The following is an 8,256-nucleotide window of genomic DNA, read 5'->3' on the forward strand; positions in this document are numbered from 1 at the left end:
TATTAATTTACATTGAGTATGATTGTGATTGGATCTCTTTTACCATGAATTACAATGTCTAGTCAGTCCTTGATCTTCAGGGGTGCTCTGCATTTATGTTTTGCGGTCTCAGAAAGGGCTAGCAAGATACCATCTTGTTATATCATGTTATGACTGTTTTGTGGAAGTGTTGTCATCCGAGATTTATTATTATTGTTTGCTAGTTGATTATGACATTGATATGAGTAAACGTGAGACCTAAATGTTATTGTGAATATGGTTAGTTCATAATCTTTGTTGAAAACTTGAATGCTGGCTATACATATTTGCAACAACAAGATCAAACAGAGTTTGTAAAAGTTTTTCTTTATCACTTTCAGTTTGTCAACTGAATTGCTTGAGGACAATCAAAGGTTTAAGCTTGGGGGAGTTGATACATCTCCAACGTCTCTACTTTTCCAAACACTTTTGCCCTTGTTTTGAACTCTAACTTGCACGATTTGAATGGAACTAACCCGGACTGACACTGTTTTCAGCAGAACTGTCATGGTGTTATTTTTGTGCAGAAATAAAGGTTCTCGGAATGACCTGAAAATCCGTGGAGTCACGTTTTGGAATTAATGAAAAATATTGGTGAAAGAATCAGCATTCGGGGGCCCACACCCTGTCCACAAGGGTCCAGGGCTCCCCCCTGGGGCGCGCTCCCTGCCTCGTGGGCCCCCTGGGACTCCATCGACCTCAACCCCAACTCCATATATTCATTTTCGGGGAGAAAAAATGAGGGAGAAGGATTCATCGTGTTTTACGATACGGAGCCGCCACCAAGCCATAATCTTCCTCGGGAGGGCTGATCTAGAGTCCGTTCGGGGCTCCGGAGAGGGGAATCCATCGCCATCGTCATCATCAACCATCCTTCATCACCAATTTCATGATGCTCACCGCCGTGCATGAGTAATCTCATCGTAGGCTTGCTGGATGGTGATGGGTTGGATGAGATTTACCATGTAATCGAGTTAGTTTTGTTAGGGTTTGATCCCTACTATCCATTATGTTCTAAGATTGATGTTACTATGACTTTGCTATGCTTAAACCTTGTCACTAGGGCCCGAGTGCCATGATTTTAGATCTGAACTATAATGTTTTCATGAATATTGTGAGTTCTTGATCCTATCTTGCAAGTCAATAGTCACCTAGTATGTATTATGATCCGGCAATCCCGAAGTGACAACAATCGGGACCACTCTCGGTGATGACCGTAGTTTGAGGAGTTCATGTATTCACTAAGTGTTAATGCTTTGGTCCGGTACTCTATTAAAAGGAGGCCTTAATATCCCTTAGTTTCCAATAGGACCCCGCTGCCACGGGAGGGTAGGAAAAAAGATGGCATGCAAGTTCTTTTCCATAAGCACGTATGACTATATTCGGAATATATGCATACATTACATTGATGAACTGGAGCTAGTTGTGTGTCACCCTATGTTATGACCGTTGCATGAGGAATCGCATCCGACATAATTATCCATCACTGATCCAATGCCTACGAGCTTTTCACATATTGTTCTTTGCTTAGTTACTTTTCCGTTGCCACTGTTACAATCATTACAAAACTGCTACTGTTACTTTTGCCACCGTTACCGTTACTTCCATACTACTTTGCTACTAAATACTTTGCTTCAGATATTAAGTCTTTCATATGTGGTTGAATTGTCAACTCAACTGCTAATACTTGAGAATATTCTTTGGCTCCCCTTGTGTCGAATCAATAAATATGGGTGGAATACTCTACCCTCGAAAACTGTTGCAATCCCCTATACTTGTGGGTTATCACCCCTATACTCATCAATGTCAATCAAGCAAGAAGTAGAGTATTACCTCCATTAAGAGGGCCCGAACCTGGGTAAACATCGTGTCCCCTGCCTCCTCTTACCTTCGATCCTCAAATGCACAGTTCGGGACCCCCTACCCGAGATCGGCCGGTTTTGACATTGACATTGGTGCTTTCATTGAGAGTTCCTCTGTGTTGTTGACAGAAGGTTCAATGGCTCGTTTGATCATCCACAACGATGCCGTCTCGGGGGGAGGGGGGACTTTCCTCCCCGGCCAAATTTCTGTATGGCGGCTTCGCACTGCGGGCCAACTCGACTGGCCACCTTGAGCAGATCGGCAGCTACGCCCCTGGTCATGTGATCAGTTTTGGAAATCAGAACTATGCCGTTGATATCCGAGGAGACTTGATCTTCGAAGGGTTCACGGCCCCGACCGCCGCTCTGGCCTTAGATCCAGAGCAGACTACCAGGTATGAAGACGGGAGTATAGAGCCTGCCGGACTCCTTGCAATTATGGAACTTGCTACCAGAGATCTGGAGGGGACTGCATCATCGGCAAACCCGAAGTGAAATCATTCTCCCCTTGTCCCTAAAGTGTCGTACTCTCCCTCAGACTCCAGATTCGAATTCTCGAGGTCCGCATCAAGTGGGCGTGGCTAGGAGGCTGTCACCCCGGCCAGCCCCGCGGACTCTCGCTTCCTAATGACCCACAAGTATAGGGGATCTATTGTAGCTCTTTTCGATAAGTAAGAGTGTCGAACCCAACGAGGAGCAGAAGGAAATGACAAGTGGTTTTCAGTAAGGTATTGTCTGCAAGTGCTGAAATTGTAAGTAGTGAGTAGTTTGATAGCAAGATAATTTTGTAACGACCAAGTCACGATAATAGTAACAAAAGTGCAGCAAGGTAGCCCAATCCTTTTGAGGCAAAGGATAGGCCAAAACCGTCTCTTATAATAAGCAAAGCATTCTTGAGGGTACACGGGAATTTCATCTAGTCACTTTCATCATGTTGGTTTAATTCGTGTTTGCTACCTCAATAATTTGATATGTGGGTGGACCGGTGCTTAGGTGTTGTTCTTACTTGAACAAACCTCCTACTTATGATTAACCCTCCCACAAGCATCCGCAACTATGAGAAAAGTATTAAGAATAAATTCTAACCATAACATTAAACTTTTGGATCCAATCGGTCCCTTACGAAATAGCGCATAACTGGGGTTTAAGCTTCTGTCACTCTCGCAACCCACCATCTAATTGCTACTCCACAATGCATTCCCTTAGGCCCAAATATGGTGAAGTGTCATGTACTCGACGTTCACATGACACCATCGATACATCCATTTTGCATCATGCTTTTATATCGATATTTATTGCATTATGGGCTGTTATTACACATTATGCCACAATACTTATGCCTATTCTCTCTTATTTTACAAGGTTTCCATAAGAGGGAGAATGCCCACAGCTGGGATTCTGGGCTGGAAAAGGAGCAATTATTAGAGACCTATTCTGCACAGCTCCAAAAGTCTTGAAACTTCACGGAAGTCAATTTCAGAATATATAATAAATATTGAGCGCAAGAAGTTCACTAGGGGGCCACACCCTGCCCACGAGGGTGGGGCGCGCCCTACCCCCTTGGGCGCGCCCCCCTATGTTGTGGGCCCTCTGGTGGCCCTCCGATGACCATCTTCTGCTATATGCAGTCTTTTGATGAGAAAAAAAATCATAAGCCATCTTCTCGGACGAAACTCCGCCGCCACGAGGCGGAACCTTGGTGGAACCAGTCTAGGGCTCTGGCGGAGCTGTTCTACTGAGGAAACTTCCCTCCGGGAGGGGGAAATCATCGCCATCATCATCACCAATGCTCCTCTCATCGGGAGAGGGCAATCTCCATCAACATCTTCACCAGCAACATCTCCTCTCAAAACCCTAGTTCATCTCTTGTATCCAATTCTTGTCTCTAAGTCTGGGATTGGTACCCGTGGGTTGCTAGTAGTGTTAATTACTCCTTGTAGTTGATGCTAGTTGGTTTATTTGCTGGAAGATCATATGTTCAGATCCTATATGCATATTAATACCCCTCTGATTATGAACATGAATATGCTTTGTGAGTAGTTACGTTTGTTCCTGAGGACATGGGAGAAGTCTTGCTATTAGTAGTCATGTGAATTTGGTATTCGTTCGATATTTTGATGAGATGTATGTTGTCTCACCTCTAGTGGTGTTATGTGAACGTCGACTACATAACACTTCACCATTATTTGGGCCTAGAGGAAGGCATTGGGAAGTAATAAGTAGATGATGGGTTGCTAGAGTGACAGAAGCTTAAACCCTAGTTTATGTGTTGCTTCGTAAGGGGCTAATTTGGATCCATATGTTTCATGCTATGGTTAGGTTTACCTTAATACTTTTGTTGTAGTTGCGGATGCTTGCAATAGAGGTTAATCATAAGTGGGATGCTTGTCCAAGTAAGGATAGTACCCAAGCACCGGTCCACCGACATACCAAATTATCAAAGTACCGAACGCGAATCATATGAGCGTGATGAAACTTAGCTTGACGATATTCCCATGTGTCCTCGGGAGTGCTTTTCTCTATATAAGAGTTTGTCCAGGCTTGTCCTTTGCTACAAAAAGGATTGGGCCACCTTGCTGCACTTTATTTACTTTTGTTACTTGTTGCTCATTAGAAATTATCCTATCACAAAACTATCTGTTACCACTTATTTCAGTACTTGCAGAGATTACCTTGCTGGAAACCGCTTATCATTTCCTTCTGCTCCTCGTTGGGTTCGACACTCTTACTTATCGGAAGGGCTATGATAGATCCCCTATACTTGTGGGTCATCAAGACTCTTTTTTGGTGCCGTTGCTGGGGAGTGAAGCGCCTTTGGTAGGTGGAATTTGGTAAGGAAAAATTTATATAGTGTGCTGAAATTTACTGTCACTTGTTACTATGGAAAGTAATCCTCTGAGGGGCTTGTTTGGGGTATCTTCAACCCGACCAGTAGAGCAAGGAGTTGCTCCTCAACCTACTGAACCTACTGAAAATGAAAATGAAAATGAAAATGTCTGCTTTGAATTTCCTTCGGGTATGTTAGAAAAACTGCTAGCTAATCCTTTTGCAGGAGATGGAACAATGCATCCTGATGAGCACCTAATATATGTTGATGAAGTTTGTGGATTATTTAAGCTTGCAGGTGTACTCGGAGATGTTTTTAAGAAGAAGGTCTTCCCTGTATCTTTGAGGGAAGATGCATTGACATGGTATGGGCTATGTGATGATACGGGGTCATGGAACTACAAACGATTGAAATTGGAATTTCATCAGAAATTTTATCCTATGCATCTTGTTCATCGTGATCGCAATTATATATATAATTTTTGGCCTCGCGAAGGAGAAAGCATCACTCAAGCTTGGGGGAGGCTTAAATCAATGTTATATTCATGCCCCAATCATGAGCTCTCAAGAGAGATGATTATTCAAAATTTATATGCTCGGCTGTCTGATAACAATCGCACCATGCTCGATACTTCTTGTGCTGGCTCTTTTATGATGAAGACTATTGAATTCGAATGGGATTTATTGGAAAGAATTAAACGCAACTCTGAAGATTGGGACCTCGACGAAGGTAAGGAGTCAGGTATGACACCTAAGTTTGATTGTGTTAAATCTTTTATGGATACCGATGTTTTCCGTAAATTTAGCACTAAATATGGACATGACTCTGAGATAGTAGCTTCTTTCTATGAATCTTTTGCTACTTATGTTGATCTCCCCAAGGAGAAGTGGTTTAAATATCATCCTCCCATAGAACTAAAAGTAGCTGCTCCTATTAAAGTTGAAGAAAAGACTATCACTTATAATGATCCTATCGTTCCTACTGCTTATGTTGAGAAACCACCTTTCCCTGTTAGGATAAAAGATCATGCTAAAGCTTCAACTGTGGTTCATAAAAGTAATATTAAAACTTATACACCTCCTGAGCAAGTTAGAGTTGAACCTAATATTGCTATTGTTAAAGATCTCTTGTTTGATAATATTGATGGGCATGTTATTTATTTCTGTGATGAAACTGCTAGAATTGCTAAACCTTCACTACAAAAAAAGACACATTCATGACATTTTGGGCCGAACGAAAAAAAATTCTGTCATACATATGACACTTCTATGATGATAATTGTGACAAAACCCGGTATTATCATAAATGTGGTGGGCTCCTACTTCTATGACAAAAAATCATGACAGAAAATGGGCTTTTCGTCCTGGGCGGGCCGGAGAAGCAGCTGCATGACATTCTTTGGGCCGTCCATGACGGAAAAAACCGTGGTAGAAGCAAGGGCGAGGAAAATTTTGGGGAGTTCCCGGTTACGGTGGGAGGTCGGGGGCCGAGCGATGCGTGTTTCTCTCGTAGACGTACGCACGTGTGTGCGAGGCATTGGCTCTAACTGAACCCATGCGAGGCGTTGGGCTCTAACTGAACCCGAGCGATTGCACTGCAGGCTACGCGTTACTGAACCCGAGCGATCGATCGATGGCTGTTAACTGAACCCGCTCGAGCGATTCCTTCGCTACTGCTGCTAACTGAAGCCGATCGATGCTGCCTCTGGATGAATAGTGAGCCTTGCAGGGGGGGTGGATGAATAGTTTGCAGTGGGGGTGGATGAACAGGACCCCGTGGTGTTGCCTCTGGATGAACAGGACCCCGATCGATCGAGCCGGTTGGGGCTGGATGAACAGGACCCCGTGGAGGGCTGGATGAACAGGACCACCCCGTGGAGGGCAGGATGAACAGTAGATGGTGGAGGGCAGGATGAACAGTAGCCCGTGGGGGTGGTTGAACAGGAGCCCGTGGAGAGGGCTGGTTGAACAGTAGCCGGTGGAGTAGCGCGCAGTGGAGGCTGGATGAACAGGAGCCCGTGGATGAACAGTCGCAGGTGGAGGATGGAGGACGTCGACGGTGGATGAACAGTAGCTCGTGGAGTCTGGAGGGGGTCGACGGTGGAGATGAACAGTATCCTGTGGAGTCCCGTTTTGCGGTACGCCACACCCCTCCCGATGAACAGGACCGCCGTTTCGACCGTAGGAGGTTCGTTTCGTCCGTTTTGCGGTACGCCACACCCCTCCCGATGAACAGGAGCCCTGTTTCGACCGTAGGAGATCCATTTCCTCCGTTTTGCGGTACGCCAGACCCCTCCCGATCAACAGGACCCCGTTCCAAACGTAGGAGGTCCGTTTCCTCCGTTGTGCGGTATGCCAGGCCTCGTTTCCATCGCCTGTTCCGTCCAAGCCCTCCCGATGAACACGACCATGCATTCCGTTCCGACCCAGACGGTTGGCTCCCACGCGTTCCATTGCCTCCCGATGAACACGACGCAATCCGTTGCCTCCCCATGATCACGACGCATTCTGTTGCCTCCCCATGAAGACGATGCATTCCATTGCCTCCCCATGAACACGACGACGATGCTGTTTCTCCGTTCCGACCCAGCCATGTCGACGAGCCCTCGCCCTACGTATGCGCGAGTAGGCATTCGAGACCCCGCCCATATGTACACATACGTGGCCGTATTTTCTTTCTTGCACCTTGTCCGCCTCTACTACGACACATGCGCACCTCTACATCCACCAGTATATATGTACGTACACGTTCACGATCAGAATGACAACGCTATGTATGCTTCGACTAGGTGGGTCCCGACTGTCGGGCACTTCCTTGCGTGCGAAGATGTAGCTGGTGGGTCTCAGCAGTCAGGGGGGAAAAATACGGTGGCCCGTCTGGTGGGTCCCCGCTGTCAGGTGGAGGAATAATTATTTTGCATGTAATAAGGAGGCACTTCCTTGCTGCGGCCGTGGACCTAGCTGTCAGCCTCTCCACGTATAGTCCACGTCCGATGGAAGTCGTTCCTTGACCACGTTGACCACACTGCGCCGAGAGCACCAGGGCGGTGGACGACGGCGAGGCCTAGGAAGGGGATGACGCGGAGCCGGGGAAGACGTGGCAGTGGATGCCCGCGCTTAGAGGAGTACTAGGGCACTGGTTCGCTACGGTGTGAGGCTGCCGTCACCGCAGAGTAATAGGGGGTGTGAGTGAGTAGAAGGTGACCTGGCTAGCGATGGGAGTAGTAGCGGGTGGTGAGGCCTCCGCCGCATCGCAGCCGGCCACGGGAGGCAGGAGCACGAGGCACGACCGGCGCTGGTTTGGGCGGCTGGAGCAAGAAGACCAGAGGTTGAAGAAGCACTACGGCCGTTGGATGGACATCGTACGGTCACTGGAGCTAGAATCGTGCATATTGACTAAGTTGACAAAGCCATCCATCCCCGTCAACTTAGTAGGCCCACAAGTCAGCCTGCCACTATACTGGGTCCCAGCTAACAGGGGGAGTATTCATTTTTTTGTGTGTAATAAGGAGGCACTTCCTTGCGTGCGAAGATATAGCTGGTGGGTTCG

This window comes from Triticum aestivum, chromosome 1A (genome assembly GCF_018294505.1).
Source record: "Triticum aestivum cultivar Chinese Spring chromosome 1A, IWGSC CS RefSeq v2.1, whole genome shotgun sequence".
Classification (NCBI taxonomy): Eukaryota; Viridiplantae; Streptophyta; class Magnoliopsida; order Poales; family Poaceae; genus Triticum; species Triticum aestivum.